This window comes from Dendronephthya gigantea, unplaced genomic scaffold, assembly GCF_004324835.1.
Source record: "Dendronephthya gigantea isolate DGI-Jeju-01 unplaced genomic scaffold, DenGig_1.0 000178F, whole genome shotgun sequence".
Classification (NCBI taxonomy): domain Eukaryota; kingdom Metazoa; phylum Cnidaria; class Anthozoa; order Malacalcyonacea; family Nephtheidae; genus Dendronephthya; species Dendronephthya gigantea.
Genome location: NW_021163188.1, coordinates 384,151 through 394,417, shown reverse-complemented (window position 1 = coordinate 394,417; position 10,267 = coordinate 384,151). Strand labels below are relative to the sequence as shown.

Here is a 10,267-nt window from a genome sequence, read left to right as displayed (position 1 = left end):
AAGTCCTTTAAAAATTTGTGAATCAAGATGAGAATGAACTTAGTGAATCTGTAATTGCTGCTATATGTTTTGGCTAAAATATAAAAAAACTGTTGTATGTCTCCAAAACAAAGGAGCTTATATTTATGATACCAAAAAGAACAGGATGTTTGACATCAGAAATACAAAGAATTCGGCACACAGAGACAATTCACCTTTTAAAACGAAACCAAAAAACTAGAAGCAAAAAACAAATTGTGCTTCAAAACAAAACTAGAATGCACTGCTTTTAAAAGGTTGAAATATAGGAAAGGACAACTTTTTTCTAGGCGTTTAGTGATTCGTTTATAGTAACATCGCTCACGATGATGTTCGGAGTTGATCGGCATGTTGTCGTACATTATCATACCACGTGATCTGCTAAGATCACATGGTAATTATTGCCTATGAAACTAATCTCAACGTTAAAAAAAAATTTCTTTAGATTGGTGGCGATCGAAGGTGGACAGCAAGATCGAAGCTCAGCAAGATTGAAGATTGTTCGAAGAAGAAGGAGTTCGCCGTTGACTAAAAGGTGGGTTCCGGCGATTATATGCGTAATCTGCGGTTGCTTTGTCCGACCCCAGTAGGGGGACCGTTTGCCTAGAGCGTTTTGGTCCCCCGCACGCTGCTAGTTCCCACTTGTAGGCCTTTTCACTAATCTACGGGAAGGCCGTAGGCCTTCCTTAAGGAGTACAGTGTAGCTGAGCCGAACCCTTTTTTTTCGTTGTATATAGGTTTATCTGAACAGCTAGTTGTCAAGATGAATGCGAAGACTCGCCCGGCCAAATTCAAAATGGCGATGCCAAAGAAAACCATCCACCTGGACCGTTCGCAGACCTTTCTGGGCAAGATTGTTGTGCTGTCTGGTCAAAGTTAAGTATTTTACTTTGATGTTTGTGTGCCTTCGGCTAATTGTTGGCCAGAAATGACAAAAAGCCATACAATATGAAATATTCTGCGTACAAGGTTATCTAAAATTTCGAACTTAATTCTGCCTGCAATGATGATAATTTTTTACTGAAAATTTATGTCATGAGCAACTTCCGCACCTATAGACTGAAGCAGAACTGAACATTTTGTCATTAACGTTTATCTCAACAGCCAGTTATCAAGACGAACGTCAAGAGAACAGTTGAAATAGAAAATAGAAATCAGTTCAAGACTCGCCGCCGCCGAATTCAAAATGGCGATCCCATACACGTGGACCGTTCGCGGACCTTTCTGAGCAAGATTGTTGTGCTGTCTGGTCAAAGTTAAGTATTTTACTTTGATGTTTGTGTGCCTTCTGCTAATTGTCGGTCAGAAATAACAAAAACCATATACAATATGAAATATTCTGCGTACAAGGTTATCTAAAGTTTCGAGATTAATTTTGCCTGCAATGATGATAATTTTTTACTGAAAATTTATGTCTTGAGCAATTTTCGTACCCATAGACTGAAGCAGAACTGAAGATTTTGTCATTAACGTTTATCTCAACAGCTAGTTATCAAGACGAACGTCAAGAGAACAGTTGAAATAGAAATCAGTTCAAGACTCGCCCGGCCGAATTCAAAATGGCGATGCCGAAGAAAACTATACACGTGGACCGTTCGCGGACCTTTCTGAGCAAGATTGTTGTGCTGTCTGGTCAAAGTTAAGTATTTTACTTTACTGTTTGTGTGCCTTCTGCTAAAACTAGACAATAATTAAGGTAGTTATAAATGCAATTTTATATTAATAATGTCTTATTATATTAAAGATTTTCCTTGGTCAACATTGGAAGTGAACAAGATTTCTGCACAGAGGTAATTCGATTGTTTCTTCTAAATTTATATTAGCCTTGCAGCTGAAAATCTTGTCACTACCTTGTAATACATATCAACTGCCTGGGTATGTATTTTGTTATTTCAATAGTATAAGAGGGAATTTGCTGCAACTAGGATCTTTTTCATGAAAATTGTCAGTGCGGTCACAATTTGGTTAAGATTGCTAAGTGAACTTTGCTTCTATACTCACTATGTGTCACCAGTAATAAATTCCTGTGGTGGTCTTGAAGTAAATATAGCAACCATAGTTATATATAGAAGGATGAAGTAACCATAGATTACCTGACCAAAAACTAGACAGTAATTAAGATAGTTGAAAATGGAATTTTATATTAATAATGTCTTTTTATATTCAAGATTTTTCTTGGACAAGAGTGCAACATTAACTGTGGATATGAACTTTACTTTCAAATGAACATTGGAAGTGAACAAGATTTCTGCACAGAGGTAATTCGATTGTTCCTTCAAAATTTATATTAGCCTTGCAGCTGAAATTCTTGTAGTGACTTTGTAATACATATCAACTGCCCGGATATATATTTTTTATTTATTATAAGGGGAATTTGCTGCAACTAGGATCTTTTTCATGAAAATCGTCAGGCAGTCACAATTTTGTTAAGATTATAAAGTGAACTTTGCTTCTATACTCACTATGTGTCACCAGTAATAAATTCCTGTGCTGGTCTTTGAATAAATATAGCAACCATAGTTATATATAGAGGGATGAAGTAACCATAGAATACCTGACGAAAAACTAGACAATAATTAAGATAGTTGAAAATGGAATTTTGTCTTAATAATAACTTCTTTATATATTCAAGATTTTCCTTGTCAAGAGTGCAACCAGCCACATTAGCTGCTGTGGATATGGACTTTACTGTCAGAGGAAAATTGGAAGTGAACAAGATTTTTGCAGAGGTTAATTTGTTATTTCCTTCAAAATTTATATTAGCCTTGCAGCTGAAATTCTTGTAGTGACTTTGTAATACATATCAACTGCCCGGATATATATTTTGTTATTTATTATAAGGGGAATTTGCTGCAACTAGGATCTTTTTCATGAAAATCGTCAGGCAGTCACAATTTTGTTAAGATTATAAAGTGAACTTTGCTTCTATACTCACTATGTGTCACCAGTAATAAATTCCTGTGCTGGTCTTTGAATAAATATAGCAACCATAGTTATTATATAGAGGGATGAAGTAACCATAGAATACTGACGAAAAACTAGACAATAATTAAGATAGTTGAAAATGGAATTTTGTCTTAATAATAACTTCTTTATATATTCAAGATTTTCCTTGTCAAGAGTGCAACCAGCCACATTAGCTGCTGTGGATATGGACTTTACTGTCAGAGGAAAATTGGAAGTGAACAAGATTTGTGCAGAGGTAATTTGATTGTTCCTTCAAAATTTATATTAGCCTTGCAGCTGAAATTCTTGTAGTGACCTTGTAATATATATCAACCGCCCAGATATATATTTTTGTTATTTAGTATAAGGGGGAATTTGCTGCAACTAGGATCTTCATGAAAATCGTCAGGCAGTCACAATTTTGTTAAGATTATAAAGTGAACTTTGCTTCTATACTCACTATGTGTCACCAGTAATAAATTCCTGTGCCGGTCTTTGAATAAATATAGCAACCATAGATATATATAGAGGGATGAAGTAACCATAGAATACCTGACGAAAAACTAGACAATAATTAAGATAGTTGAAAATGGAATTTTGTCTTAATAATAACTTCTTTATATATTCAAGATTTTCCTTGATCAAGAGTGCAACCAGCCACATTAGCTGCTGTGGATATGGACTTTACTGTCAGAGGAAAATTGGAAGTGAACAAGATTTTGCAGAGGTAATTTGATTGTTCCTTCAAAATTTATATTAGCCTTGCAGCTGAAATTCTTGTAGTGACTTGTAATATATATCAACCGAGCAGATATATATTTTGTTATTTAGTATAAGGGGGAATTTGCTGCAACTAGGATCTTCATGAAAATCGTCAGGCAGTCACAATTTTGTTAAGATTATAAAGTGAACTTTGCTTCTATACTCACTATGTGTCACCAGTAATAAATTCCTGTGCTGGTCCTTGAATAAATATGGCAACCATAGTTATATATAGAGGGATGAAGTAACCATAGAATACCTGACGAAAAACTAGACAATAATTAAGATAGTTGAAAATGGAATTTTGTCTTAATAACTTCTTTATATATTCAAGATTTTCCTTGATCAAGAGTGCAACCAGCCACATTAGCTGCTGTGGATATGGACTTTACTGTCAGAGGAAAATTGGAAGTGAACAAGATTTTGCAGAGGTAATTTGATTGTTCCTTCAAAATTTATATTAGCCTTGCAGCTGAAATTCTTGTAGTGACCTTGTAATATATATCAACCGAGCAGATATATATTTTGTTATTTAGTATAAGGGGGAATTTGCTGCAACTAGGATCTTCATGAAAATCGTCAGGCAGTCACAATTTTGTTAAGATTATAAAGTGAACTTTGCTTCTATACTCACCATGTGTCACCAGTAATAAATTCCTGTGCTGGTCTTTGAATAAATATAGCAACCATAGTTATATATAGAGGGATGAAGTAACCATAGAATACCTGACGAAAAACTAGACAATAATTAAGATAGTTGAAAATGGAATTTTGTCTTAATAATAACTTCTTTATATATTCAAGATTTTCCTTGATCAAGAGTGCAACCAGCCACATTAGCTGCTGTGGATATGGACTTTACTGTCAGAGGAAAATTGGAAGTGAACAAGATTTTTATAGAGGTAATTTGATTGTTCCTTCAAAATTTATATTAGCCTTGCAGCTGAAATTCTTGTAGTGACTTTGTAATACGTATCAACTGCCCGGTATATATTTGTTATTTATTATAAGGGGGAATTTGCTGCAACTAGGATCTTTTCATGAAAATCGTCAGGCAGTCACAATTTTGTTAAGATTATAAAGTGAACTTTGCTTCTATACTCACTATGTGTCACCAGTAATAAATTCCTGTGCTGGTCTTTGAATAAATATAACAACCATAGTTATATATAGAGGGATGAAGTAACCATAGAATACCTGACGAAAAACTAGACAATAATTAAGATAGTCGAAAATGGAATTTTGTACTAATAATAACTTCTTTATGTATTTAAGATTTTCCTTGGACAAGAGTGCAACCAGCCACATTAGCTGCTTGGATATGGACTTTACTGTCAGAGGAAAATTGGAAGTGAACAAGATTTTTGCAGAGGTAATTTGATTGTTCCTTCAAAATTTATATTAGCCTTGCAGCTGAAATTCTTGTAGTGACTTTGTAATATATATCAACCGCCCAGATATAATTTTGTTATTTAGTATAAGGGGGAATTTGCTGCAACTAGGATCTTCATGAAAATCGTCAGGCAGTCACAATTTTGTTAAGATTATAAAGTGAACTTTGCTTCTATACTCACTATGTTCACCAGTAATAAATTCCTGTGCTGGTCTTTGAATAAATATAGCAACCATAGTTATATATAGAGGGATGAAGTAACCATAGAATACCTGACGAAAAACTAGACAATAATTAAGATAGTTGAAAATGGAATTTTGTCTTAATAATAACTTCTTTATATATTCAAGATTTTCCTTGATCAAGAGTGCAACCAGCCACATTAGCTGCTGTGGATATGGACTTTACTGTCAGAGGAAAATTGGAAGTGAACAAGATTTTTGCAGAGGTAATTTGATTGTTCCTTCAAAATTTATACTAGCCTTGCAGCTGAAATTCTTGTAGTGGCCTTGTAATATATATCAACCGCCCAGATATAATTTTTGTTATTTAGTATAAAGGGGAATTTGCTGCAACTAGGATCTTCATGAAAATCGTCAGGCAGTCACAATTTTGTTAAGATTGCTAAGTGAACTTTTCTTCTATGCTCCCTATGTGGTCACCAATGATAAATTCCTGTGGTGGGCTTTGAATAAATATAGCATATTTATATAGAGGGATGAAGTAACCATAGAATGCGACCAAAAACTAGACAATAATTAAGATAGTTGAAAATGCAATTTTATATTAATCATGTGTTCTTGTAATATTCAAGATTTTCCCTGGTCAAGAGTGCAACATGAGTCGTGGATATGAACTTTACTGTCAGATGTACATTGATTGGAAATTGAACAAGATATCTGCACTGAGGTAATTTGATTTTGTCATGGATGGCCAGCATTTGATTTTAAAAAGCCACTACATTGTTGAGATGACAACAATCAAATTGAAATTTCTTCTATGGTCACCATGTGTGAAACCAATGATGAAACTTAATGCTATAACAGCTGAACACGTCTGGCTGATTACTATAATTCCTGTGGTGGTTTTACAATAAATATCCATGAAAAAGACCAGCAATTACTATTTTAAACTTGGGAGAAATTTTTCTGATTTCCATGTGATTTATATTCTGTAGTACTCAGAAGGGTGGTACCCAGTTTTTCTGTGTTCAAATTAAATAGTGACATATTTCTGGGTTTTATATATGCATGTGACACATTCTTTTTATTGAAAATAGCTAAAATATAATTGGCATAAAATAAAATGCATTCACGAATGTATTGTCTATCCATGAAAGATGGCTAAAGTAAGATAATGAGTAATATCTTTTGATAATGATGTCAGCTTTGAAAATACAACTTTTTGCCTAAAAGGATTGATGAAATGCTTTTTCTCTTTAGAATGAATGAAGTTGAAGAAAGTTGAAAGGCACCCCAGAAGAACCTGAATTATTTTAGCCCTATCCTAGATTCATTGAATATTTTAGTGTGTGATAACATGTGTGAAATGTGATCAATTATGTGACAATTTTCAAAACTTGGATTTATAAAGATAAATTTTTCTTTGTAAAGTTTAAGAAGTAAACCTTTTTTGTCTGGTGGTGTTGGTGTTTTGATTTTTGCATGTTTTCCCTGTGCTTTCACAATTGAAAATATTTTAGCAGTTGCTTTTGGCTTTTCTCATACTTCTTTTCTCTTTAATTTCTTCTTAGTATTAGTATTTTTTCTAAATATATTTTCTCTTATTATTTTTTTTGATGAAATTCTTTTTTTCTTTGGTGTTGAAGAAAGTTGAAAGGCACCCAGTTTCATTGATTAATATTTTTTAGTGTGAAATGTGATGAATTATGTGACAATTTTCAAAACTTGGATATATAAATTTTTTTTTCTTTGTAAAGTTTAAGAAATAAACCTTTTTCGTCTGATGGTGTTAGTGTTTTTATTTTGCAAGTTCTTCTGTGTGACTTGACAATTCTAAATTAAACCTCTTAGTATTTTTTAGTATTTTTCTAAGTTAAACCTATTAGTATTTTCTTCGATTGCTCTAGTTTTTTTTTCTCTAGTTTTTTCTTCTATTTCTCTATTTTTTCTTTTATTTATCTAGTTTTTTTTCTTTTTTCTCTTGTCTTTTATTCTCTAGTTTTTTTCTGTAGTTTTTCTAGTTAGTTTTCTTTTCTCTGGTTTTTTCTTCTATTTCTCGAGTTTTTTTTCTATTTAGTTTTTTCTCTAGTTTTTTCCTAATGTTTTTTCTTGTTTTTTTCTCTAGTTTTTCTAGTTAGTCTAGTTAGTTTATTTTGCAAGTTCTTCTGTGTGACTTGACAATTCTAAGTTAAACCTCTTAGTATTTTTCAGTATTTTTCTAAGTTAAACCTGTTAGTATTTTCTTCAATTGCTCTAGTTTTTTTTTCTCTAGTTTTTTCTTCTATTTCTCTATTTTTTCTTTTATTTATCTAGTTTTTTTCTATTTTCTCTTGTCTTTTATTCTCTAGTTTTTTTCTCTAGTTTTTCTAGTTAGTTTTCTTTTCTCTGGTTTTTTCTTCTATTTCTCGAGTTTTTTTTCTATTTAGTTTTTTTCTCTAGTTTTTTCCTAATGTTTTTTTCTTGTTTTTTTCTCTAGTTTTTTTAGTTAGTCTAGTTAGTTTATTTTGCAAGTTCTTCTGTGTGACTTGACAATTCTAAGTTAAACCTCTTAGTATTTTTCAGTAATTTTCTAAGTTAAACCTGTTAGTATTTTCTTCAATTGCTCTAGTTTTTTTTTCTCTAGTTTTTTCTTCTATTTCTCTATTTTTTCTTTTATTTATCTAGTTTTTTTTCTATTTTCTCATGTCTTTTATTCTCTAGTTTTTTTGTGTAGTTTTTCTAGTTAGTTTTCTTTTCTCTGGTTTTTTCTTCTATTTCTCTAGTTTTTTTCTATTTTTCTACTTAGTTTTTTTCTCTAGTTTTTTCCTAATATTTTTTTCTTGTTTTTTTCTCTAGTTTCTCTAGTTAGTTTTCTTTTCTCTGGTTTTTTCTACTATTTCTCGATTTTTTTTTCTATTTTTCTACTTAGTGTTTTCTCTAGTTTTTTCTTAATGTTTTTCTCTTGTTTGTTTTTCTAGTTAGTTTTTTCTCTGTTTTTTTCTTCTATTTCTCTAGTTTTTTTTTCTCTAGTTTTTTCTTCTATTTCTCGAATGTGGAGAAAAAAAGTGAATCCAAAAATGAATCTCGAGAAAAAAGTGAATCCTTCCGAGAATGAATCTCGAGAAAAAAGTGATTCTGAATCTGAATGTGGAGAAAATAACTGAATCCAAAATGAATCTCGAGAAAAAAGTGAATCCTTCCGAGAATGAATCTCGAGAAAAAAGTGATTCTGAATCCGAATGTGGAGAAAAAAAGTGAATCCAAAAATGAATCTCGAGAAAAAAGTGAATCCTTCCGAGAATGAATCTCGAGAAAAAATTCGAATTTGAAAATAAATCTGGAGAAAAAAGTGAAACCGAAAATGAATCTCGAGAAAAAATTGAATCCTTCCGAGAATGAATCTCGGGAAAAAAGTGATTCCGAATCCGAATGTGGAGAAAATAACTGAATCCAAAATGAATCTCGAGAAAAAAGTGAATCCTTCCGAGAATGAATCTCGAGAGAAAAAAAAATTCCGAATCTGAATGTGGAGAAAATAACTGAATCCAAAATGAATCTCGAGAAAAAAGTGAATCCTTCCGAGAATGAATCTCGAGAAGAAATTCGAATTTGAAAATGAATCTGGAGAAAAAAGTGAAACCGAAAATGAATCTCGAGAAAAAAGTGAATCCAAAAATGAATCTCGAGAAAAAAGTGAATCCTTCCGAGAATGAATCTCGAGAAAAAAGTGATTCTAAATCTGAATGTGCAGAAAATAACTGAATCCAAAATGAATCTCGAGAAAAAAGTGATTCTGAATCCGAATGTGGAGAAAAAAAGTGAATCCAAAAATGAATCTCGAGAAAAAAGTGAATCCTTCCGAGAATGAATCTCGAGAAAAAAATAACTGAATCCAAAATGAATCTCGAGAAAAAAGTGAATCCCAATTTGAATCTGAAGAAAAAAAGTAAAAACAAAAAGGAATCTCGAGAAAAAAGTGAATCCCTCCAAGAATGAATCTCGTGAAAAAAATTATTCCGAATCTAAATGTGTAGAAAAAAGTGAAACTGAAAATGAATCTCGAGAAAAAATTGAATCCCAATTTGAATCTGGAGAAAAAAAGTGAATCCAAAAATGAATCTCGAGAAAAAAGTGAATCCTTCCGAGAATGAATCTCGAGAAAAAGTCATTCCGAATCTGAATGTGGAGAAAATAACTGAATCCAAAATGAATCTCGAGAAAAATTCCCAATCCCAATTTGAATCTTGAGAAAAAAGTGAATCCAAAAATGAATCTCGAGAAAAAAGTGAATCCTTCCGAGAATGAATCTCGAGAAAAAAGTGATTCCGAATCTGAATGTGGAGAAAAAAACTGAATCCAAAATGAATCTCGAGGAAAAAGTGAATCCTTCCTAGAATGAATCTCGTAAAAGCGTAAAAAAGTAGTGAAATAAGCCCCAACTACTGGAAGTGACGTCATAATTAGATTCAGTGGGCGTGTCTGATCATAGCTACAAAAAATCGGAAGTTGAAAGTCAAAGCATAAGGAAGTAGCGAAATAAGCCCCGCCTACTGGAATTGACGTTATAATTAGATTCAGTGGGCATGTCTGACCACGCCCACCAAAAATCGGAAGTTGAAAGTCAAAGCGTAAGGAAGTAGCAAAATAAACCCTGACTACCGGAAGTGACGTATTAATTAGATTCAGTGGGCGTGTCTAACCAAGCCCACAAAAAATCGGAAGGTGAAAGTCAAAGCATAAGGAAGTAGCGAAATAAGCTCTGCCCACCAAAAGTGAAGTCATAATTAGATTAAGTGGGCGTGTCTGACTATGCCCAAAAAAAATCGGAAGTTGAAAGTTAAAGCGTAAGGAAGCAGCGAAAAAAGCCCCGCCTACCAGAAGTGACGTCATAGTTAGATTCAGTGGGCGTTTCCGACCACGCCCGCAAAAAATCAGAAGTTGAAATTCAAAGCATAAGGAGGTAGCGAAATAAGCCCCACCAACCGGA

At 32.8% G+C, this 10,267-nt stretch overlaps 1 long non-coding RNA gene across 3 annotated transcripts; it reads left to right on the top strand.

Annotated features, from left to right (window-relative positions):
- The first annotated feature begins 1,766 nt into the window (after positions 1-1,766).
- On the top strand, positions 1,767-5,026 carry LOC114538298. 3 transcript variants are annotated; one of them, XR_003688704.1, is made up of 3 exons: positions 1,767-1,808; positions 2,187-2,276; positions 5,002-5,026. It is a non-coding gene; the product is annotated as an uncharacterized LOC114538298 (long non-coding RNA). The 3 variants fall into 3 exon arrangements; XR_003688703.1 differs by lacking the exon at positions 5,002-5,026 and adding an exon at positions 3,595-3,621; XR_003688705.1 differs by lacking the exon at positions 5,002-5,026 and adding an exon at positions 2,651-2,664.
- The last annotated feature ends 5,241 nt before the right edge of the window (positions 5,027-10,267 follow it).